The sequence below is a fragment of the Camellia sinensis genome, chromosome 2 (genome assembly GCF_055761805.1).
Source record: "Camellia sinensis isolate YWXY chromosome 2, ASM5576180v1, whole genome shotgun sequence".
In the NCBI taxonomy this organism is placed as follows: Eukaryota; Viridiplantae; Streptophyta; class Magnoliopsida; order Ericales; family Theaceae; genus Camellia; species Camellia sinensis.
The window spans coordinates 19,875,697-19,902,555 of record NC_138962.1 but is presented as its reverse complement, the minus strand read 5'-3'; the positions used below and the strand labels follow the sequence as shown (position 1 = coordinate 19,902,555).

Here is a 26,859-nt window from a genome sequence, read left to right as displayed (position 1 = left end):
CAAGTCATTCCCAAGTTCATTAAATCCACTAGGACAATAAACCATATAAAAACCATCTCAAATCATTCCCAACTTCCCAAATTCCATTCATAAAAACATCATAAAGTACAAACATCATAAATCCATAATAACATTAGTCAAATTTTTCGGATACTAACATTACATCATAAAGTAGATTACATCCATAAATCCATAATAACTTTAAATCCATAAATCCATAATAACATTACATCATAAAGTACAAAAGTAAAGCAAATACAATCAAATACACCATCGCCTTCAAAATATTTTCCACCATTCGAAGCCTTCGACCATAGTCGCCATGTTCATTTTCCACGTCATACAGCCTCCTCCTCAGCTCGTTAAAGTCTTCTACTGTAACACCATCAGAAGCTCTAGTGTTGGAACGGATTGTGGAAGTCACATCTTCGTCATCTTCAGCCACGAACTTGAAGTAATTGCAATTGGGATTTTCAGTCTACAATGCAACCAACAATTAGTTAGTCTATTAAAACAAATTAAATTGTGACTACTTACATATTTAATATTTCCAATACAATACTTACATATTTTGATGGGCAAACAAAGAACAAACGCCCTTTATTTCCATTCTCATTAGTTTTTACGATATGTATGGCAGCTGTTCTTCCACAATTGCACATTCTCGGTTTTAATCTTATGTTGCTGTTGTCATTAGAAGAAGAAGCCATTTCTAAATCTACATCGACAATACAACACAAACAGTCAGCCCTCGAGAAACCAATTTAGTTTTGAAACCAACATTGTAGTGGACTCATAAAAACCTATTCTATCTGTTATTCAGCATTCTAGTTCTACATACAAATTGATTAGGTCTCAAAGTGTTTAGTTGCACTGAATTCAGGAAAACAATGCTACTGCCCTTCTCATGATCTAATAAACATATAATTATGTGTTTTTTAAGATTCTTGTCTTTTATAACTAGATTTTTGTCTTTTAAGATTCTTACATGATCTAATAAACATATAATTATGTGTTTTTTTTTTGGTTTAATAATATAACAAAATGTATCACTTTACATTTAGTAAAGAAAATTGAAATCCAAACTAATAATTCAGCAAGACATGATCTATCAGAGTTGACAAAAAGAGAGTGTCGTATAAAAATGAAATTAAAGAGAAGTTCAAACTAATAGGTAAATTACAAAATTGATAAAATTTGGACAATCTCTCATAATCTTAGACTGATTCAACAAATAAATTGATAATTTCATAATTAATAATCTTATAAATATGCTTTGTTATGGTTTTGCCCTGACCTCCTTTTCTAGGGTCAGAACAGCCCAGGTTTCAATTTTAACTTTCATATGGAGTGAACCAAAATTTGTGACACAAACTTAACACTTTCTTGGGAGGCATTTGAATGGATACCTTTTAACCTTGGTAAGGCTGTGGTGCACTGTGCAGAGACACAAATATGAACCCAAAAAAAATAAAAACTACTTTCAATTGTTGCCAAACAAAATACGCTTGCAAGGATTGCCATCAATGGTGGTTGCTACTTTTGAAGACATGGGTGTGCATTAGGAGCAAGTGGGAACTTCAGTTTTTGAGTCAACCATTGAGCTTTCTAATGTAATCCTTACTACGTTGATGATTAAATTTAAATAAATAAATAAATTTGATTAAAAAAATTACATTAAGACATGGAGCAGAGTAATTATGTGTCTTATGCAATGCTTTGATTTTTCACATTTGTCTTATGCAGAGTAAATAAAAAAAACAATTTCACATTTGTTTTGATTTTTCATTAATTATGTGTCTTATGCAATGCTTTTCTGGTATTGGGCTCTTAGTTATTTGTCAAACTACATTTCTTATCAATCAATTGGTTAGTGGATTATTGGAGGTTATTGTCAATATATTTATCATTAAAAACAAATTTTGGCCCTTAATCAAAATGTGCTCTATGAGAGACTTGACAAAATCTTTATTCTAACCTTCTAGAGTGGAGTTGAGTGTATTGACTCTATATACTTTTAAAATCTAGATTCTAGTACTCTTTATTTGGAAATAATGAATTTATCATGTGCCTATTTTTTATTGTGAAATCATAATTCTAATACTCTTATTTGAGATTGTTAGTTCCACACATAATAAAAGAAAATATGGACATAAGGATTGTCAAAAATCCAGATTGCAGCTTGCAGCTCTCAACATGACTTGCACCTTGCAGATTGTTAGTTCAACATATTTGCAGATTGTTAGTTCAACATGACTTGCAGATTGCAGATTGTTAGTTCAACATATTTGTAGTGAAATATGTAGAAAATGTATATAAACAAATAGGTATACCATGATATGACAAATGATCTCAAATAGGTATATAAACAAATGTATATAAACAAATGATATGACATTGCTAATTTTTCTCACAATCTATTCGAAATCATGGTATATCATGGTATATAAATTAGTAAGACATATTAGCAATGCTGGGTTTGGAGTATATAAATCATGGTATACCTATTTCATGGTATATAAATCACATAGTATACAATGGAAGGTCTTACCATTGATATCATACAATACCATGGTATATAAAAATTAGCAATGTTTGGAGTATATAAATCATGGTATACCTATTTCTAATTTTTCTCACAATCTATTCGAAATCATGTATATTCTCACAATCTATTACTTAACAAAACATACAATGGAAGGTTGGCATTAAACCCAGTTGTGTGTTCTTGTTAGCCCACTCCAATCATGGTATACCTATTTCTGATTGTAAACAATATCAAGATTCATACAAGCTGTGAAAATCAAATCCTCATTCTAGACAGATTTAGGACATTAAAAGATCTGTGAAAATCAAACCAATGTGATGCATATGGACAGAGATGGAAAAAAAAGAAGAAGAAGAAGAAGAAGAAGAAGAGGAAACCAAATCAAAGCCCTAAATTTGTAGCCGTTGGAATCCCAAATGACAGCCCTAATTTTGAAATTCCAAATCTAAAAGCCCTAAATTTTTTCAGACGTTTCAAAATCCCAAATCAAAGCCCTAATTTTGAAATTCCAAATATGAAAATCCCTAAATTTGTTCAGAAATTCGAACTCTAAAAGCCCTACATTTTTTCAGACTCCAACTTCTTAATTTCAGACGTTTGAAGACCAACCTGGTTCGTGATCTATGCTGAACTGATGGTGGTCGTCGCGGTGGAGTTCACGCAGCGTAGAGGCTGAAGCGGTGGAGCTGTGGTCGTCGTGGGGTCGCCGTTGGGACTGGTCGCCGGTTCGCCGGTGAGGGTAGGTTCGGTGGACGACCACGATCGACTGTAAGGCTCATTGAAACTGAGAGAGTGAGAGAGTGAGACAGTAAGGCTGTGTTGTTGTTTTGTTTGGGCGGGAACTCAAAAAAATTTAATTTTTTTTTTTTTTTTTTTTAATAATCTCAGCCGTTGGATGACCAACGGCTGATCTGAGCCGTTGCCCGCATGAACTCAAGGACCCTCCTCAAGGAGAGGATCCGAACTCGTTGGGAGAGCCCTTGGATTGTTTTTTATTTGGATTGTGATTGTTAAGAAAAATATAACACATTAGTAATAATCTTATTAACGTGAATCTTATTTTATTAAAATTTGTAAATGTATTAATAAGATTGTTAATGATTGTTGTATTAATAAGATTGTTAATGATTGTATGAGTATTTCTAACATTGTTAGATTATTAATGTTGTTTATTTCATTATGATGGACAATTGAAGCGTTGTTAGACCATGACTCTTGAGTCTTTTCAAGAAAATTATTCAATGTTCTTATAGTAAATTTAGTTGGTATTCTAAATAAATTGTTATTGGTTTAAATAAAAAAATTTGTCATTTTGTGTTAGAATTTTAGAAAATAAAATGTTAGGTATCAATCTATAAATAAAATAGAATATTACTCTAAAAACATTGAATAATTTCTTCCTTTTCAAACATGGGGAGGAGTTCTGCTCTATTTTATTTATTTTTTTAATTTGTAAAATAAGATTTTACAATAATAATAATACACAAAAAAAATTACAAATTTAAAATAATTATATTATTTGTATATAAAAAAAATAACTCATGTAATATATATTTTCATTTCCATCAATAATTGATATTATCATTATTCACATTAAAATTTATAGTAATTATCGATGCGATTAGACACTAGTTGTATTAGTTTTATTTTTTAATCTTACTAAAGATAATTGGTGTAGTTATACAATTTTTATGAGATTAATTATCTTATTTTTTTAAATTTCAATGGTAATAAATGTAATTTGTCCCTTCAATTTACCTTTTTAATCTTCAAACATTAAAAGAACTTAATAAAATCATAAACTAAAAGGTGCAAGTCAAACAAAATTTGATTAATTTGATAAAGGATCTTAATGGTATAGATCCATAAAAAAATCCTTGCAATCCACACAATTTGAAACTACCATTCACCACCTTCTTAATCATTGGGATATTTTGGGAAGCCCAAAAAAAACTAATTTTTAGTTTTTTATTCATTTTGAATCATATCATCTCTCACATCTTTTATCTGTAAAAAGACAAAATAAATTTAAAAAGTCAAAAAAATAATTTTTTATCAACTTCTTAAAACACTCCATTATCTCCCTAATCATAATCCTCCAATATCCCATAGGTTGCATCATTATTAAGACATTTAGGGCTGGTTTGGATAAACCTAAAAAAGATAAAAAGTTAAAAAAATTATTAAAAAAATAAAAAATTTATCATTATTCACAAATTAAAAATATAAAAAAAATTACACAAAAAAAGAACAAACCAACTCACTTCTGAAGTGATCATACAATCTGACTTTGTTTGTACAAATTACACAGGCGGGTGCACAAACAGGAAGGTGTTGTTCAGCCTCTGGGGGCCATCACGGGTTCCGTTTTGATAATTTGAACCGTCAATATGTAGAACTCGTCGAGTACTATAAGCTTGTAAAAAATCACGTTAATTGAATATCGATAACTATATGATCAAATCAGTTTTGTATAAAAAAATAGACGGTAAACAAATTAACGGTTCACAAAAAACTAATCCGATAAGATAGTTATCGATATTCAATCAACGTGATATTTTATAAGTATATAGCACTCAACAAGTTTTACACATTGAACAGTTCTGATTATCAAAACGGGACCGTGGTAGGTCTCCACAGGCCAAACAGCACCGTCTAATCCGATCTCGAACTGAAGGCAAGCTTCTTCTATACATGTTCTGAAGTATGCTGCCCAACCTAAGTACTGGCCATAAGTCTCAATCACTATCAGTACACCTTGTTTTATTTTAGGGGTAATATGATAATTTTGCTATTTTATACAATATTTTAATACACATTTTTTCGTAAAAAGTCAAAAAAGTTATTCCAAACATACATATTTTTTTCCTCTACTCTTTTTACCAAAAAATCAAAAAGTGTATTTATTTAGAACACCCCAAACAACTCCTTACTATGTAATGTCTTTTTTCGTTTTAAACTATTATCGTTATTCACTAATTAACCATGTAAGTATTATTTTCCTCCAAATAGACCCAATCCCTCCCGCTATACTTCAACATTAATTACTCAAATCGACTTAGCTTCTTCTACTTTACCCTTACTTTACCCTTAATCTAAAACCTACTATGTCACGCCCCAAAATTTGGACATAAATATTAAATTAAGACTAAACCACAATCAATTCCATCACCTAAATCCTAGAAGTAAAACAAAAAAAACTAAACATTCTCGTCTCTGTAAGGTTTAAATAAATTTAATCCTCAAAAAATTACAAGGGATTAAAAAAAACTAACAAAACGCCAACCAAACCATCTACCATAATTACATAACTAACATTAAAGTAACAATAACTAATCAAAACAACTTAAATAATGCAAAGTTGAAATATAACCTACAATGTGGGTGTTTGGGAGGTTGCTATTTTAGTAGGTTATTTTAGTTTTTGGCTATTTTAGAAGGCTAAAATTTTTGTATTTGAGAAGAAAATTGGATTTTTTTATAGTTAGATGTGATGTTTGTGAGAGAAAAAATGAAATGATTATGGGTTTTGTAGACACCCCATTTTTGACCGCCCTTAACACTTGGGCGTTACTAATTGTTTACTTAGTGATCAGGTGTGCAGTGCAAAGGTTCAATTTCTGCAACAAGGAGAGAGTCAAATCCCAACTTCATACCCCTCTTAGACCAAAACAATCTTGATTAAAAGATTTTTGACCTTGAAACCCTCTCTTTCAAAATAGTTTTTTTAAAAAAAAAAGTTCCTACGATGTTCCGACGCTCGCATTTTGTTAAATGTTGCGTTTTTTGGTAAACCGAGCAAAGACAAAGTGGAATAAATGAAGGAGAGGTGAAATCTTCGAAAAATCTTTCAAAACACCTTATTTAGGGGTTTGGAGTTGAAGAAAAGAGGAGAAGAGGGAAGAAACCAAGCTGGAGAAGAAGATGGGCATGAATCGCTAAGAGAGAGTCGAGCAACCCTCACTAAAACAGGTCTATCCTCTTGTACACTTGGATTTAAGCTATGATACTACCACCGTTGGAAAGAAGACTTCTGGGGCTTCATTTTTCCCTCAAGAATCTTCTAAAGCCGAGTCCGAATGGGAGAGATATAGTTATTGGAAGTTAGGCATCAATTCGATTAAGCTGAAACTGAGTAGTCTTCACTAAAAGAGGCATAACTTTTTGCACAGTTGAAATTTTGATGTAAGGCTGACACCATTGGAAATCTTACTTCCGGGGCTTAAATTTGGACACAAAAATGACCTGAAAAAGGAATCCATATGAAGGAGTTATGCCCATTTGAAGTTGGACCTGCAGAGCAGAATGTCCTATCAGCCACAAACGTGCACAGTCGGCCATAGAGATGGCCAATCGGCCATCACAAGTAGCAGATCGGCACCAAAGATGGCCGGTCGGCCAAGAGTGACCCAAACTCAAAATTTTTGAAAATATTTCTCCTCCAGCTATTTCCAGCTTGCTCCAACTGTCCCAATTCAGATATTTTCGACCAAGCTTGATATTTTGCTATATGTGAGAGCCTTATATCTCATATTCAAGAGGTTAGAACATTGAAGCAATTTTGGGAACCTTTCTCTCTAAAAATTCCTCTCTCTCTAGAAATTTCAGAGCTAAATCTTTGTCTCTCTCTCATTCTCTTGCCTTTGTGTGCATAACAAGAGATACACTTGGAGATACATCCCTCCTTTGCCTAGGCATCCTTCATCAAAGTTGTATATCATTGGGCTGAGGTCCCTTGAAGCCTATTTTGAGCTCTCAAAGGCTGATTTTGGATCAGATTTTGGCTGGTTTTGCTGCTGAGCTTCAAGGTGCTTCAAGGGTAAGCACTTGTTTCTTTAAACCTTTGCTTTGCATGCTTGTTTTACCACTTTTGTAAACTGTTTTTGGCTTGGTTTTGAACTGAGAAAATCTCTGTTTTTCACTCCTAAATGTGATGGTTTAGGCCTATTTTATGTTAGGGGGTTGTCTCTCCCTTTGCTCTTTGGCTTATAAAGCCTTTAGAGCCAACTTCCTAAGCTTTTGAAACCATCTTTGTTTGGCCTTTTAACCACTGAAATCCAATAGATTTTCAGTGGTAAAAATGTGATTTTGAGGTGCAAAATAGGAGGGGGTGGTCCCCTCTCCTCTTGTCTTGGTTGTATGCCTTGTTAGCCTAATTATTGAACATGTTTTTCTAGCATGTGTTGGCTTGTTCTTAGCTTATTTTTGGGCTTATTTCAGCATGGCATAACTCTGTTTTTGGCTTGTTTGATCATTGGTTGGATACTCCATGCACTTGTAGTGTAAATCCTTTTTGCCATGCCTTGTTAGCACTATAAAGTAGCATCTTTTTGTGGCTTATATTGGCTCTTTTCAAGCATGTTTTTGTGAATTTTAGGACCTGACATAACTCTGTTTTGGGCTGGTTTGGTCACAACTTGCATGCTCCATGTACTTGTAGTGCAATATTGCCCATTAGCCTAGTGTACTTGGTGTTTTGGCCCTTCATGCTAGCTTGTCTTGGCTATACTCCATACATGTTTTAGCATTATTTTGACATGCTTTAGGACTGTTTTGGGTTGCCTTGGTCATATGACTCATTTTTTGTATAGCTATAGTGCAAAAGCCTTGACTAGTCTTGAGTTTGAGGCCCCTACCATGCTATACTTGTGATGTTTGCATGCCTTGGCATCATTTGGTAGGTAATTTCAGACCATAAACTTCTGCCATGCTCTCATGATTATCACTCTTTCATTGTGTTTAAAAGTTGTGCCCTTATGCCTTGTTTATGAGCTAATTTGGGAGCCTATCTTTCTTGCCATCTTTGTTGTGAGTCTAGCATGTTTTTGCTATTATTTTGACCTGCCTTAGGTCTGTTTTGAGTGCTTTAGGTCATTTGAGCATTGTTTGGTATGGTTGTAGTGTAAAGCCCTTGACTAACTTTGTATTTCAAGTCTCTTGGCATGCTTTATTTGAGCTATGTGCATGATTTGGCATCATTTCTTACATGATTTCAGAGCATATTTCATTGCCACACTCTCACATTTTCCACCCCTTCAATGTGTTTGAGGGTTGTGTCTTCATGCCTTGTTTGTGAGCCAATGTGTATGTATGCTTGTACAAGCTTTTGGGCTCCCTTTTCAGCATGTTTTGGCCACTGTTTTGGCATGATTCAGGTCTGTCCATATTCGGTTTAAGTCCATTGAGCATTGTTTTGCATGCCCCTTGTGAGGTGCCCTTTACTAGCTTTAATGCCTTAGCTTCTAAGCTTGCCATGCATGCTTTGTTTGCATGATAGAATTTTGTGCATGCCATCCTAGCATTGGTAAAATAGCATGTTGTTTGCATGTTGTTGCATTGCATTGTATTTGCATGTTGTTTGCATTTTGTTATATTGCATGTTGTTGCATTGCATTGTGTTTGCATGCCATTAGCATTAATAAGTTGATCATATTGCATTGCATAGTGTTTGGATAGGGTGTTAATCCAAACACGAGAAACGAGAGACGTTTTATACTTGAAGTGATGAAACGTGCCTCATTTCTCTGTCGCTGACCCTCTTGATCATGCATGATAAAGGTTAAGGCTTTAAGTGTTATTTGTGCATTCATTTACATTGAATTGTGCAAACTTGGCTTCTCGGCCATCATGCATTGCGATGCTCGGTTGGTGGCCCTAGAGTCGAGAACTACACTCCCTTGAGCTTGAAAAATGATAGGGAGGGTGGTTGTGCACACATACCTTGCAAATACACTGTCATGCCTCTGTTTATGCTATGTTGCAGCAAAAGGAGAAATTGCAGGAAGCAGTGGCCGATCGACCATCAAAGTCTGCCGATCAACCATCAAAGGCTGCCGATCGACTATCAAAATTGGCCGATAGCCATTAGCCTTAGCCGATGACCATTCCTCTTGGCCGACCACCCCTCAGCATGTTCCTAAGGTGGGTCAGAAGCATCTTGGAAGTTAGCACAATTTTCAGAAGTCCAAAAGAGTGCAAACAAGAGGCATCATGAGGCACGGTAGTGGGTTTCCGAGTGAAGCCGATCGAGCATGCATCTCTTCCTTGCCTGTGGGGCCATTTCACTGCTTGTGATTAGTCTGCGTGATTAGTCATTCAATTTGTTGTGTAATAATTAATTAGCTAAATTAGTTAATTAGTTTGGTTGGTAATAATTAATTTAGCTTAGCGTAACTAGTTAGTTTATTATTCGGACCCTCTGTCGAGAGGGCAAATTTCGTAATAAGCGTGCGTGTGTGTGATACATGTCTTCCAACTCCATTTCTTTCTCCATTTTACTTAATCGCTTTTGATGGTTAGTTTAGGGTCATTTTCAATTATCATACTTATGCTATGCATGCATACATCATTCATTCGTTTTGCATGCACCGGGCTCGGCGCACCATACAAACTGCATTGTATTTCAATACCAATTTGAATACATGTTATTAAGTTGCATTCACATGACATCTTAGAATAGCCGAGCCTATCTTAGTTGCAATTTTGCATGTATTGCATTAGGCATTCTTGACATAGCTAGGAGCATGCATTGTTTTCGAACTAGCTTCTTTTTTGGCTCGAAGTACTAGGTAAGCTTTTTTAGCTTTAGTACACTACATGAAATGTGTATGTTGCCATGTATAGTGTGACAACCCTCGCCACTGTTTACTGATATATCACTGATTAGTGCTACTCTATGATTAAGTATGTTAAGTGACTGATTGACTGAAATTCTGACTGATTGATTGAGTATATTAATTTGAATACATGTCTATCTGTTTGATTGCTAATGATCTGTTTATGTTTTATGTTTTAAATTGCAAATTGAAGGCCTTATCGGCGGCCGAATCCAGAACTAATTAGTGTTTTGTGTTAATTAGAATTAATGTGATTTTATGGTATGTTTAATTGAAACGTGATTTGGTATGATTAAATTGGATTAAATAAGCTAAATTACATTAGTTGGACTTATCTACCATTTGCCACTTAGTGGGCCACTACCTAAGACAATGTTGAAGCTTTTTTTACACTTGATCACACATCACTCTTCAGCCATATTGAGGCCATTTCGAGAGAGAGAGTGAGAATAGGGAGAATTGGTTTCAACTAGGAGATTACTTGGAGATTTGGAAGATTTGAAGGAACTTGCAAAATTTGAGCTTCTATACCTTGAATTAGAGACTTGAAGTAGGAGACTCACCCTTTTAATTGTGAGTTTGAGTTGTTCTTGCATGACTCATGGTAAGGTTAGTGATTTAAGGCAGGAATTAGCTTAATATGTTGAATTGAGTAGGAATTCATGCATGCATGTATACATTGTTGAGTTTTGAGGTTGATTTCATGGGAATCCTCACATGCATGTCCATATTCTAGCTTTGGTCTATGAATTCAACATGTTTTTGGAAGGATTGACTCATTTGTTCTTGTATTAGAAGCTTTGAAGTTGATTAAATTCATGCATGTTGCACGTACATCATGTTCTTGAAGTTTTGTTTGGAAATGGATTCAATTAAACTACCTTTGGGCTTTGATTTTGTAAATTGATCTTTGAAACATGTCATATTATGAGTTTTAAAGTGTTTTCCAGAAAATTAGCCCAAAAGGATCGAATTTGATGCTTTAAAGATTGAGTTTTGTGCTTGGAGACAAATCTGGAAATTTCATATTTTGGATCCACGCTCGAGCGAGGAACTTTATGCTCGAGCGTACACTCTGAGTTCATGCAGTCCGCTCGAGCGAGTAAAGTAACGCTCGAGCGTGAAATGCGTGTATCCAGTACTTTACATGTGTTTACAGTCCGCTCGAGCGAGGACTTGTGTCTTACGCTTGAACGGGGGTCGAGTGCTCGTCGAGCGTGAATTTCATGCATCCAGTACTTTGCAGTCCGCTCAAGCGAGGAAAGTCACGCTCGAGCGTAGCTCTTTTGTCTGCATGTCCGCTCAAGCGGAGAAAGCCACGCTCGAGCGAGACCTCTATTTTCTGAAAATTTTGAAAAATGTTTTAAAGTGCATTTTTGCATCCTCATTCCATCCTAGGCATTCCTAGACCATGTTTAAGGTATCTTAATGAGGATATTGATGCAGAATCACACCGAGTCAAGATAAGGACTAAGTCATTGATTCCCAAGTGTGTAACTTAGTGTGTGTTCATTCTGTAATTGTGCAAGGTTGGCATCCGAGGATGCTCACTAGCCTCTCTGTAGCCCAGTACTCTGTGAGTAATAATGTTGTAAAGATATGTTCAATCATGAATATTTTCTGAATGATCAACTGTACTGCTTTTTGAAATGATATTTCTTATTGAATGAATGTTTGTGCTATTTGTAAACTGTATCCGTGGCATCCATAGCAATTTACTATTATTGCACTGTTACTGCTACTGTCACAGAGATCTCTGTCGGTTCCCATGTTGGAACCACTACTATTTACTGTTATGATGGCCATCAACTGACTATTTGGTCTGTTAAGACCTACTGTAGTATTTGCTATTGGATGTACCACATATAACTACTATGATTTCTAAATGAATGATATGACTGTTTAATGAGTGAAAGGACATTCATTCTTAACCTCTTTACATAACTGTTATTCACTGGGTTTTAGCTCACTGTTTATATATATATGTAGGTGTCTAGGCACCAGATCGGAGCTAGGAGCGTTGGGTTAAACTCTCTTTTTGTCAAGCCAGCCATTGTGCCTCACTTCGAGGTTCTGAGTGCGTCAAGCCAAGGCTGCTTCGGGGTGTTTTAGATTCCCCCTTTCTGTCTCTGTTTTGTATAGACTGTATGAGACTGGCACTGTACTGTTATGGTAGGGACTTGGTCCCTAACTTGAATGTTTGTATATGATGTGTTTATGTACATACTGTTTTGCTTATGAATGTGAATATGTTTGGAAAAGTCTTTTTGCATACAGACTGTCACAGCTCATTGGACATCTTTTATTGCTATTTTGGCTTCCGCCAGCCCCTGTACTCTGTATTACTATCTTTACTGTTAAGCAGGCCTTCGGTAATCACGAATTACTGGCCGGTTACAGTGCTAAACCCATAGGGGCGGGTTTGGGTCGTGACATATAGCATGCTTGCCATGAAGCTATTTGCTTAACTGTTATAACTGCATGAATGCCTGTGGATGAAGGTTTCATTGCTTGAATTGGAACAATTCATCAAAATCATGTTGTTTTCTAAGCCCACTCAAGGGTGGCAAATCCATGACTTAGCCTACTTGCGAGTAGCACCTTCAAACCATTTTGAAAAAAATAAACATGAGATGTTTTGTTCCAACTTGAGCGATTTAGTCTATATTTGTATGATGTGCGCATCACATAGTAATTCTAGGTTAATAAATCGGAATAAGAACACATGTATTTTCAAAAACAACATATCATGTTAGTAGAGGCCGGTCTTTGATCGGACGAGCGGGGGTGCTCATTGCATGACCTTCCCCTCTCGTACCCAAGTTCCCAAACCGAGGCAACTTTGGTGATGCCGGACATGTGGCCTTAGGCACGAGTCAGGGTTTCCTAAATTTCCCAAATCAAAATATTTAGGTGGCTACGCTGAAATCTGGCAAAACAGTCTATGTTTGGCGCTTTTTTTATTAAAATCAATTTTTCAAAATGATTTGTCGGATTTGGACTCTTTGGTGATTTATCAATCTTACATTGCACTTTGTGAGATTAGATTCAGAACCGTGACAGGAGTCCGAACCGTAGTAGCTAGAACCACAATTCGCGCCCCCGAGCGTGGAGCGAAGTTCGAGGTGGTCTACAGGTTTGATGTGACATTTTGTCTTATTATCTATTTTAGCCAAAAAAGTTTCTTCCCAAACACCCCCATCAAATTGTCAAAATACTAAGGTCATAAAAAATAATAATAATAATAATAAATATAATAAACTAATATCAACACTAAACTCAAGAAAACAAAAGAAATCCAAGAGACATGTCCAATAACTATAGTTATTTCATGTCACCACCGTAGCCCCAACTAATCCTGCAGAGGAAGCTCGGCTGCGCTCAAATAGAACGCACCCGAGTTGCCATGAGACAAAACGGGTCAGTATACAGGTATACTAGTATGAGTACAAGATTTAACACCCACATGTCCACCAGAAACAAACAAAAATACATTTAATTTTTGTTATGGGACAAGAAAAGTAGTTTCATCCGCACCGAGACGAATGGGTAATTTCTCGAGATATGGTGGTATTTAGTTTCTAGCCCCTACACAACGAAATATAAATTGAGTATAAAATAAACAAAATAAAAATAAAAATATGGTGGGTTAGCCCTGCATAAAAAGTTAGTAAGACCTACCATCTTGCAAAAAAAATAAAGTTAGTATAATTTGATCATAAGTAATTTGCTGAAGAAGTTTAAAAATGCACCGTTTCATGCGTAAATAATTCGAATTGACTAAAACTCAAAGAACAAAAATTGTACATAATCAAATTTTCTAAAAGACATCATGGACTAATTTAGTAGAAACTGAATAGTTTGAGAGAAAATCGAAAAATCTGGAACTAAAAATGAAAATAAACTGATATAAGATGAATTTTTTCGAAGAAGTTCAAAACATGAGAAATGTTCAAAATAATGTTTTACTTCATTTTACGCGAAACCTACAAAAATGAGCTCGTTTTGTGGGTTAAAACAGCCTCTAAAACATGCGTTGCTAAAATGAATCAAAACTACTATAACTAAGATTATTCGAATATAAGTTCTAATCGATCTTTCTAATAAAAAGTTAAAACACAAAAATTGTCTAAAATCACGTATACATGCCTATGCTTAAATTTCATAATTTATCGAGGCCGATTACTATTTTTTAAGATGTACAAATCAATACAATTCACACTATAACAATAAACTCATATTTAATTCTTTGTACCTTATCTCCACAATTTCGGCCCTTCACTTCTGGCCTACACATGTATCCCATGTGCCTCTCGTATACCTAACACCGCTCCGAAACCAAACTTGCACAGGGATATCATCCCAAGTTTGACCCACACTCCCTGGATGGTTAGCATATACGTTCGCACGTAAATCAAAGCACTCGTCTACTCATGAGAACGAGGCAACAATATATATACACATAATCTCTCATCTACTTATGAGAACAAACATAACAATGCCAAGCCTAAGGCATTCAAATAAATCTCATAATCCTCACTTTTTTTTTTATACACTCTTTCTCACCAACACTCAAATAAAATAACAATCCATAGAGTCATGATGGAGTATAAGAAATTTATCTATGGGTTCTTAATTTATTTTAATTTCATATATTCATGATTGTGATTATAATCATAAAATAAATACATATAAAAACCCTAAACCTTACATACACATCTAACCAAATAATGAAATCAATCCATCATCTACATGCAAATACAAAATCAAGCCAACATCAAATAAATAAATAAAAATAACAAATCAATCCATCATCTAACCAATATCTATAGATTCTAAGTTTATTTTAATTTCATATAATCATGAGTGTGATTACAACCATAAAATAAATACATAGAAAAATCCTAAACCTTGCATACACAATTAACCAAAATAATTAAAATCAATTCGTCATCTTCATGTAAATACAAAATCAAACTAACATCAAATAAATAAAAATAAATAAAAAAATAACGAATTAAACATAAATCAAAGAAAGTGGGTTTTGTACTTACAATTATTTTTACAAATTAAAAAAAATATTTGAAGAACTAATAGAGTCACTAAAATAAATCCCTAATCCTAACCTTTTTTTTTTCTCCTTTCCTCTTCTTCCCCGCCGTCTCTCTCTCTCTCTCTCTCTCTTTTTTCTCTGTCTCTCTCGACTTTCCTTTGCTCCTGCTCTCATTTTTCTTCAGTGAGGCTCTAACACTAATAACCTAATAAACTATTATAATATATTATATAATATTATATAAATATAACATATATAAATATAAATATAAAATCAATATATATAACACCTTTTATATATATATATATATATATTCAAATTAATTATATATAATTAAATAGCACATTAAATTAATTAAATCATACATTAAATTCTCATATAACCACGCAATTAATAAAGTCAAAAATAAAATTAAGTAATAATAATAAAAAATAAATAATAACTTACGAAAAATCAGGGTCGCTACGATATGCAGACCTCAAAAGAATCTCGTCCCGAGATTCGATAAGAGAGAATACTAAGCAAAAAGCTCCAAGTGCATATACCGAACTTTCTCTTCCAATTCCCAAGTGATGTCGTTCTCATCCTTGCTACATTGCACTTTCACCAAGTTCACTTTCTTACGCCGGAACTGCTTTACATCCCAATCTAGTATAGTAACCGATCACACCACATACATTAGATTATCACTAATCTCCAACACTTCTAGTGATACTACTTAGGAAGGGTCTTGCACACACTTCTACAATAAAGATACATGGAATACATTGTGAATCATAGCTAAAGCAGGTGGTAGGGCTAATTTGTAAGCCACATTACCAATCTTCTCTGTGATCTCATATGGTCCCACAAATCTAGGTGCCAACTTTCTCTTCTTTCGGAACCACATGATACCCTTCATCGGCGAGACCTTCAAAAACACAAAATCTCCAACATTCAACTCAACTCCCTTACGTTTTCTATCAGCATAACTCTTCTGACGACTCTGTGTAGTCTTAATACGTTCCCGAATAATGTTCACTTTCTCCGTGGTCTTTCTCACTAACTTTGGCCCTAACAATGGCACATCTCTTAGCTCCATCTAACAAGCAGGTGATCGACATGGCCTTCCACACAAAGCCTCAAAAGGTGTCATCCCGATACTAGAGTGATAGCTATTATTATAAGCAAACTCCACCAATGGCAAGTGTTCTTTCCAACTACCACCAAGATCGAGGACATAAGCTCTCAACATATTCTCCAAGATCTGATTTACCCGCTTAATTTGCCTATCCGTCTGAGAATGATAAGCCGTGCTTAGGTCTAACCTAGCACCCAAAGCACATGCTGAAAACTCTTCCCAAACTCTGCCACAAACAACGGATCACGATCCGAAACTATAGACTAGTGCACCATGAAGTCGCACCACCTCCCGAATATACAGCTTAAGTAGTTTATCCACAGTTCGGTAAACACTAATAGGAATAAAATGAGTAGACTTGGTGAGTTGATCCACTATCACCCAAATAGATTCATTACCTCACTCAGACCACAACAATCCATCCACGAAATCCATAGAGATGTACTTTCATTTCCAAGTAGGGATCTTAAGAGGCTGCAAAAGTTCGAACAGTCGTTGATGTTTTGCCTTAGCCTGTTGACACGCATAACATCGAGAAACATACTCTCCTACGTCTTTCTTCATACCTTCCCACCAAAACGTCCTCTTCAAGTCATGCTACATCTTAGTCCCACCAGGGTGAATAGTATATCGGGACCTATGGGCATCATCCATAATCTCTGTTAATCATATTATTTAATTTTTATGATGTCTAAAATATATTAGTTAATATACATATTATTTGACACAAATTATTATCTTTTTAAAATATATATATTTGTTAAATATTATTTAAATAAAATAATATTATCTTTTTAAAATATATATGTTAAATATTATTTTAAATATTTTCAAAAACTTTACTATTCACTTTTTGAAAAATAGGGTTAATTACTATTCATCTTTTGACAAATCGATTAATTATATTATTTTGACAAAAATGATTATTTTAAATATTTTCAAAAACTTTACTATTCACTTTTTGAAAAATAGGGTTAATTACTATTCATCTTTTGACAAATTGATTAATTATATTATTTTGACAAAAATGATTGATTGGTTGTATTATTTTGACAAATTTGATATTTATGGGTTGTCTTATTTTGACAAAATTAATATGGAGTGGTAAAATACATTTAGTTTAAAATCTTTATAACATATACAATATTTTAAAGATGACATATATTTTCAGATCCATCATAAATATTATTTATAGAGATTTTTCTGTATGCAAAATTTTGATCAGAACTTATATAACATTATATGCAGAATACATCACGTGCGCTATTAAATTTTTTACACTACATTAATTATATCATATTATAATTAAACAAGAAGAACAAGATGGAGTTATGTATATATGTATATATATATATATATTATAAACTAGATGGAGAAAATTATTTGTTTGTTTGATAGTTGTGAACTTTGTATTAAATTGTCTACAAAAACGGTGGCTCCATGTTTGAAAAAAATAAGAAGAAAAAATCAATCTTATTTTTATCTTTTTAATTCTTATCATTTGCTGACTATTTAAATTTAAGGAGTGTGCTTATGTAAGCAATGACATCAAGAGCCTGCTTATGTAAGCGATGACATCAGGAGCACGCTTATGTAAGCCATGACGTCAGGAGCGTGCTTATGTAAGCCATGACGTCAGCAAGGAGTGTCCAACGGGTATATTTTTGTGTATAAATAGAGGTGTTGGATGTGGAGAAAAAATCAAGAACTTGAAGAGAAAATATTTCTGTGAGCTCCAAAATTCTGAGTATTCTGCTCTTTCACTTTCAGATCTAAGTCTAGTTTTTGTTCTTACACTTTCATATCTACTCTTTGTGAGAGAATTATTGTAAGAGTGGGTTCAATTACCACTTATTCTTATTCCTTATTTTTGTGAGAGATTTTGTAAGGGTAAGGCATTTATTGTTGAGTGAGGCTCAATAGATAAGAGTAAGTCCTGTGCCAAATCCACAAGCTTGGTGGTGTATTTATTCAATTGATAGTAAAGAAATTCTCAAGGAGGTTCCTTGGGGAGTGGACGTAGGCCTGGCGTGCCGAACCACTATAAATCGCAGTGTTTGATTTTCTCTCTCTATCTCTTCTACTTTTATATTGATAATTATTATTCTGTTTTTATTTATTTATTAAAATTCTGAATATTGTGTTATTTTTAATATTGTAAAATTTTTAATAACCCAATTCACCCCCCTCTTGGGTTGCCTATTTGGGATAACAATTGGTATCAGAGCCTAGACTCTAGTTTTTGTGACTTAACCGCCTCAGAGTAGATCATGGCAACCCCTAGTTATTCCTTACCCGAGGGACAAGCATCTAATAGGCCACCTCTATTTAGCGGCACAAATTTTAGTTATTGGAAAACTAGGATGACCATACATATTCAATCTAATGATTATGAATGTTGGAAAATTATTTGTAATGGTCCAAAAATTCCTACCAAAACTATAGATGGACTTAGGGTACCAAAACCTGAAGATGAGTGGGATGAATCAGATACTAGAATGGTCCAAATTAATGTCAAAGCTACAAACATGTTGTACTGTGCTTTAGATGCCAACGAGTTCAATAGAATTTCCACATGTAAAACCGCTAAAGAAATTTGGGACAAGCTTATAGTGACTCATGAGGGAACTGAACAAGTTAAAGAATCTAGAGTCAGTTTGCTAGTCCATAATTATGAACTTTTTAAAATGAAGCCTGATGAAACTATTCCTCAAATGTTTACTCGTTTTACTGATATTATTAATGGTTTAACTTCTCTTGGCAAAATATATACTAATGCTGAAATTGTAAGAAAAGTGCTTAGGTCATTGCCAAAAAGTTGGGAGACAAAAGTCATTGCCATTACCGAAGCCAAGGATTTATCAAAGCTAAGTCTAGATGAGTTAATGGGATCTCTCTTAACTCATGAGCTCATAATGCAAGAAGGAAAGGAAGAGGAGGACAACAACAAGAAGAAAGGAATAGCTTTCAAATCCACCTCGAAACATCAAGAGGATAAGGAAGATGATTCAGATGAGGATGAGGAAATGGCATTCATCACTAGAAAGTTCCAAAGGTTTGTGAGAAAGAAACAAGGTGTACGAAATTTTTTCAGAAAAGACTTCAACAACAGGGATTTTCAAAGAGGAGAAAATCACAAAAAATCTGAAGTAACCTGCTATGAATGCAACAAACCTGGACACTACAAATCAGAATGTCCAGAACTTAAGAAAAAATTCAAGAAGGACAAAAAGAAAGCTATGATTGCAGCATGGGGAGAAGATAGTGATGAAAGCGACACAGAAACCGAAGTTTGCAAAAACGAGGTTGCTAACCTATGTTTAATGGCACTTGGAAATGAAAATGAGGTAAATGACGAATCCTTTACATTTGATGAATTACAATTAGCTTTTGATGAATTACATGCAGAATTTAAGAAACTTAGTTTGAAAAATAATTGTCAAAAGAAAGTAATTTCAAGTTTATCAAAAGAAAATGAATCATTGACTTCCAAGATAAATGTTTTAGAAAATGAAGCCATGAAAATGAAAAAGGAAAATGAGATTTTAACTCAAAAAGAGTCTTCAATTTCTGAAAAACATTTAGTTGTATTGCAAAAAGAAAACGAGTCTTTAAAAAATGAGCAAATTATTTTAAAAGAAAATATTGAAGACTTGAAAACTACTCTTTCAAAGTTCACTCAAGGTAGAGAGACTTTAGATAAAATTCTTAAAAATCAAAACCGTACTTTTGGTAGAGCCGGAATTGGATATAAACCTTTTTCAAAAGTAAAAACTGCCAAAAATGGTTTTGTATATGCATCTTCTAATCACTCTCATCTCACATGTCATTTTTGTGGAACAAAAGGTCATATTTCACCTTCATGTCCTATTAAAAGAAATCCTTTTGCTAAAATAAAAAAGATGTGGGTTCCTAAGGATATCTCAAGGGTATCAAATTCTAACTTTTATGGACCCAAGAAAAAATGGGTACCAATAGAGAAATCAAATTTTTGTAGGTATGTTTCAAGACAAAATTCAGTAACGATAGATGGTATCTCGACAGTGCATGTTCGAGGCACATGACTGGAAATAAAGCTATGTTCGCCACACTCCAATCAAAGGATGGCGGATATGTGACTTTTGGCGACAATAGCAAGGGTAAAATCATTGGTGTAGGAAGTATTGGTAAAAATCCCTCTCCTATTATTGAAAATGTTTTATTTGTTGAAGGTTTAAAACATAACTTGCTTAGTATTAGTCAATTATGTGATAAAGGTTATAGAGTTATTTTTGAGAAAACTCATTGCACTATTGAAAATACCTTAGAAAACAAAACTTTATTTGTAGATTATAGACATGAGAATGTATATGTGTTTGATTTACATGATTTATCTTCTCATTTTAACATTAAATGTTTATCTGCTATAAATGATAATGGTTGGCTTTGGCATAGAAGATTAGGACATGCTCATTTTGATTTAATTTTCAAGCTTTCAAAAAATGAGTTAGTCATAGGTTTACCAAAAATTGTTTTTGAAAAAGATAAACTTTGTGATGCATGTCAATTTGGAAAACAAACTAGAATTTCTTTTAAATCCAAAAATATCGTTTCAACTACTAGACCGCTTCAACTCTTGCATATTGATCTATTCGGACCATCTAGAACATTAAGTTTAGGAGGAAAATCTTATGCCCTTGTTTGTGTTGATGATTACACTAGATATACATGGGTATTATTTTTAACACACAAAAATGAAGCTTTTTATAATTTCTCAAAACTTTGTAAAAGAATTCAAAATGAGAAAAATCTTAATATTTGTAGTATTAGAAGTGACCATGGTAGAGAATTTGAAAATGATGATTTTATTAAGTTTTGTGATGACTTAGGAATAGATCATAATTTCTCAGCCCCTAGGACTCCTCAACAAAACGGTGTGGTTGAAAGAAAAAATAGAACTCTTGAAGAAATGGCTCGTACTATGCTTTGTGAAAATAATTTGCCTAAATATTTTTGGGCGGAAGCTGTAAACACTGCATGCTATGTTATAAACCGTGCCATGATTAGACCTATTCTTAAGAAAACTCCTTACGAACTTTGGAAAGGTAGAAAACCTAATATTAGTCACTTGCGTGCTTTTGGTTGTAAATGCTTTGTATTAAATAACAATAAAGATAATTTAGGAAAATTTGATGCTAAATCGGATGAAGCTATATTTCTTGGTTATTCTATGTCTAGTAAAGCTTATAGAGTATTTAATAAAAGAACTCTACTTGTTGAAGAATCTGTGCATGTTGTTTTTGATGAATCTAACGATATTATTTCCAAGAATCTTTTAAGTAATGATATTGTAGAAAATCAACCAAGCATGGAGAGTATTTATAAAAAGCAAAATGAAGAAAATCCATTACGCAAACATGACGAAGAAATGACAATGGAGAATCTTCAAGAAATATATGCTATTCCAGAAAATGACTCAAATCTACCAAAAGAATGGAAGTATGCTCATGGCCACCCCAAAGACCTCATCATAGGTGATGCGGCGGAAGGTATAAAAACTCGTTCCTCTGTTAGAAATATTTGTGGTAACTTGGCATTTGTTTCACAAATTGAACCAAAATCATTTTTAGAAGCTGAAAATGATGAAAACTGGATTTTAGCAATGCAAGAAGAATTAAATCAATTTGAAAGAAATGAAGTTTGGTTTTTGACCCCTCGACCTAAGGATCATCCCGTTATTGGTACAAAATGGGTTTTTCGAAATAAAATGGACGAATCTGGAGTTGTTACTAGAAATAAAGCTAGATTAGTAGCTCAAGGCTATAATCAAGAAGAGGGAATTGATTTTGATGAAACTTTTGCACCAGTTGCTAGACTTGAAGCTATTAGAATGTTACTTGCTTTTGCGTGTTTTAAAGATTTTAAATTATATCAAATGGATGTTAAAAGTGCTTTTTTAAATGGGTACATTTCGGAGGAAGTCTATGTTGAACAACCTCCCGGTTTTGAAAATCATAAATACCCGGATCATGTTTTCAAACTTTCAAAAGCCTTATATGGCTTGAAACAAGCTCCTAGAGCATGGTATGAAAGATTGAGTAATTTTCTACTTGACAAAGGTTTTTGTAGAGGAAAAATTGATACAACACTTTTTATAAAAATCAAAAAGGAAGATATGCTAATCGTTCAAATTTATGTTGATGATATCATTTTTGGTGCTACTAATGAAAATTTGTGCAAAGAGTTTGCTAAAGACATGCAGGGTGAGTTTGAAATGAGTATGATGGGGGAATTAAATTACTTCCTTAGTCTACAAATTAAACAAACTAATGATGGAATCCATTTAAATCAAACGAAATATATCAAAGATCTACTCAAAAGGTTTGAAATGGAATCATCAAAGCCTGCAGCAACTCCAATGAGCACATCGATAAAAATCGACAAAGATGAGCAAGGTAAACCCGTAGATGAGAAGAAATATCGAGGTATGATTGGTTCTTTACTTTATCTTACTGCAAGTAGGCCCGACATAATGTTTAGTGTTTGTATGTGTGCACGTTTTCAATCCGCACCGAAAGAGTCACACATCATCGCAGTCAAACGCATTTTCAGATATCTTGTCGGCACTCAAAATTTGGGATTATGGTATCCTAAGGGAACCACCTTTGAACTTTTTGGTTACTCAGATGCCGACTTTGCGGGATGTAGACTTGACCGAAAAAGCACTAGTGGCACTTGTCATTTTCTTGGACACTCACTCACCTCTTGGTTTTGCAAAAAACAAAACTCAGTGGCTTTGTCAACTGCTGAAGCAGAATACATTGCCGCCGCTGGGTGTTGTGCACAATTGCTTTGGATGAAACAACAACTTCAAGATTTTGGACTTCACTATGATCATATTCCTATAAAATGTGACAACACAAGTGCCATTAACCTTTCAAAAAATCCTATTCAGCACTCACGCACTAAACACATTGAAATAAGGCATCATTTTCTGAGAGATCATGTACTCAAAGGTGACATTGAACTCGAATTTGTGCCTACAAATTGTCAATTAGCTGACATATTTACCAAGCCTCTAAATGAAGAACAATTTTGTTATATTAGAACAGAACTTGGTATGATGAATACTCCAATATAATGTTTATATTAAAAATAATTTTTTAATAATTAAATAAAATAAATATTGTAATAATAATTATTATTATAAAAAATAATAACCATAATAATAATATACATATATTTATATATATAATTTTTCTCTCTCTCTCTTCCGTTCCGTCTCTATCTCTCACCCACTCTCTCCCTTACTCTCTCTTTTTCTCCTTCTCTTGCTGTCTCGCTCTCCCCTTCTTCCTCTACCCTTAGCCGACTCCATCTCCACCCTCACCATAGCCTACAACCAACTCCACCATCCACAAAATCATCGATCACTTTCATCACTATCACCATCCATCCAAATCCCTCACTAATCTTCCAAACTCCATCACTTCTCCACCTGAAATCTGCATCACCATCTTCACCGATTCATCAAGTTTCATCACCGATCCATCAAGATCCATGACTGATCCATCAAGATCCATTGCCGATCTACAAAAATTCGTCACCGATCTACCCAATCGTCTCAATTTCTTCCGTTCATCAAGGTTATCACCGATCAACATGTTAAAATTTTTGTTGCACTGTGTTGTATTTTTTTACTTGTTATATGTGCTCCAAATTTTCTTGGATTTAATATTGGTTGCTTCTACCTTGATTGAAGTATTTGTTTTTATTTTTATTTTCTCCTTTTTTGCTAGTGCACTTGGTGTAGTTGTTTATGGCCAGATCTTAAGGGCCTTTGGTGTCATAGATTGGTAATTTATTTCTTCAATTTTATGAAATTTCTAGTGCATTAACTCAGGGGGAGACTCATATTTTGAGATTAACAATCATTATAAAAATATATATATATATATAAAAAAAGGCATGTGTATATTCTGTGCATAATTTTAGGGGGAGTATATATATACATTTTTTTTCTTATCTGCCATACTCCTTATCTGCACCAACAAACAATTTTTTTGTGCAAAGTCAAAATTTAAAATAATAATAATAATAATAATAAATAAATAAATAAAGGAAGAAATGCTCACAATTTTATTTCAGAAAAAGAAAATATTACTCGATTACAGGTAAATTTTCAGAAGGTTTCACAGATTTTTTCTTTTTCACTTCTCTTAACAATTTTTCATGAGCCTCTGTTACATGCCTCTCTCTATTTTCGATTTCTGTGAGTCTTGGCATTATCACCGTTGCATAATACTGCACTGCATTCTCCAACTGTGCATTTTTTCTTTTTAGCTCTTTCTTCTCCTTACACATATTCACTACTTGTTGTTTTAACAAGCACACCTCATCTCTCCATTGCTGATTTTCTTGTACTCTTGCTTGTAATCGTCGCGCCATATTGGAAACTGCAGTCATGGCCTGTGTACTAAGAGCCATAGTGTGATTAATAGCATCGAAATCATTTCGATTGCCAATACCACTAGAACCCTCATTTACAGGCATAGCATGTGCCTGCGTCACTGGTACTCTCTCATTTGCCTGCATTACAGGCACCTCATGCAGGTCCGACTCATTGATAGCCAAGGTAAGGAATGACATGATTACAAAAGAAGCTAAAACAAATTTTTCTCTCAAAACACTTGATGATTTTGTATCTTTGCCTCTGATCTGTGTCACTTTTTATACACTCCATTGCTCCATTCCTCGATGCATATCTGCTATCTCTGCTCAAATCTTTTGTTTGTCCATACTTCCTGCGCTCGAGATGCTCCAAAATCCCCACAATGATTCCGACAAGACAGCCGGCCCCTTATTTTATTTTTGGCCACCCAGATTATTGTATCCACTGTGTTTGTTTCTTATCTTCATCTTTATTTTGATGATGTCAAAGGGGGAGAAAAAATATGATTTTGAAAATTATATGTCGCAGGGTTGTCAAATATTTTGTCAAATTTATTGTGTCAAATCCATACAAATATTGCCATCATCAAAAAGGGGGAGATTGTTAATCATATTATTTAATTTTGATGATGTCTAAAATATATTAGTTAATATACATATTATTTGACACAAATTATTATCTTTTTAAAATATATATATTTGTTAAATATTATTTAAATAAAATAATATTATCTTTTTAAAATATATATGTTAAATATTATTTTAAATATTTTCAAAAACTTTACTATTCACTTTTTGAAAAATAGGGTTAATTACTATTCATCTTTTGACAAATCGATTAATTATATTATTTTGACAAAAATGATTATTTTAAATATTTTCAAAAACTTTACTATTCACTTTTTGAAAAATAGGGTTAATTACTATTCATCTTTTGACAAATTGATTAATTATATTATTTTGACAAAAATGATTGATTGGTTGTATTATTTTGACAAATTTGATATTTATGGGTTGTCTTATTTTGACAAAATTAATATGGAGTGGTAAAATACATTTAGTTTAAAATCTTTACAACATATACAATATTTTAAAGATGACATATATTTTCAGATCCATCATAAATATTATTTATAGAGATTTTTCTGTATGCAAAATTTTGATCAGAACTTATATAACATTATATGCAGAATACATCACGTGCGCTATTAAATTTTTTACACTACATTAATTATATCATATTATAATTAAACAAGAAGAACAAGATGGAGTTATGTATATATGTATATATATATATATATATATATTATAAACTAGATGGAGAAAATTATTTGTTTGTTTGATAGTTGTGAACTTTGTATTAAATTGTCTACAAAAACGGTGGCTCCATGTTTGAAAAAAACAAGAAGAAAAAATCAATCTTATTTTTATCTTTTTAATTCTTATCATTTGCTGACTATTTAAATTTAAGGAGTGTGCTTATGTAAGCAATGACATCAAGAGCCTGCTTATGTAAGCGATGACATCAGGAGCGTGCTTATGTAAGCCATGACGTCAGGAGCGTGCTTATGTAAGCCATGACGTCAGCAAGGAGTGTCCAACGGGTATATTTTTGTGTATAAATAGAGGTGTTGGATGTGGAGAAAAAATCAAGAACTTGAAGAGAAAATATTTCTGTGAGCTCCAAAATTCTGAGTATTCTGCTCTTTCACTTTCAGATCTAAGTCTAGTTTTTGTTCTTACACTTTCATATCTACTCTTTGTGAGAGAATTATTGTAAGAGTGGGTTCAATTACCACTTATTCTTATTCCTTATTTTTGTGAGAGATTTTGTAAGGGTAAGGCATTTATTGTTGAGTGAGGCTCAATAGATAAGAGTAAGTCCTGTGCCAAATCCACAAGCTTGGTGGTGTATTTATTCAATTGATAGTAAAGAAATTCTCAAGGAGGTTCCTTGGGGAGTGGACGTAGGCCTGGCGTGCCGAACCACTATAAATCGCAGTGTTTGATTTTCTCTCTCTATCTCTTCTACTTTTATATTGATAATTATTATTCTGTTTTTATTTATTTATTAAAATTCTGAATATTGTGT

The 26,859-nt window shown here is 33.6% G+C and overlaps 1 long non-coding RNA gene across 1 annotated transcript; it reads right to left on the bottom strand.

The window, feature by feature from the left end:
• Nucleotides 1-133: 133 nt before the first annotated feature.
• Nucleotides 134-3,400, bottom strand: LOC145819503 (uncharacterized). The gene is made up of 3 exons (XR_014360253.1): nucleotides 3,158-3,400; nucleotides 567-718; nucleotides 134-478 (listed from the first exon to the last, which is right to left on the bottom strand). It is a non-coding gene; the product is annotated as an uncharacterized LOC145819503 (long non-coding RNA).
• Between the last annotated feature and the right edge of the window lie 23,459 nt (nucleotides 3,401-26,859).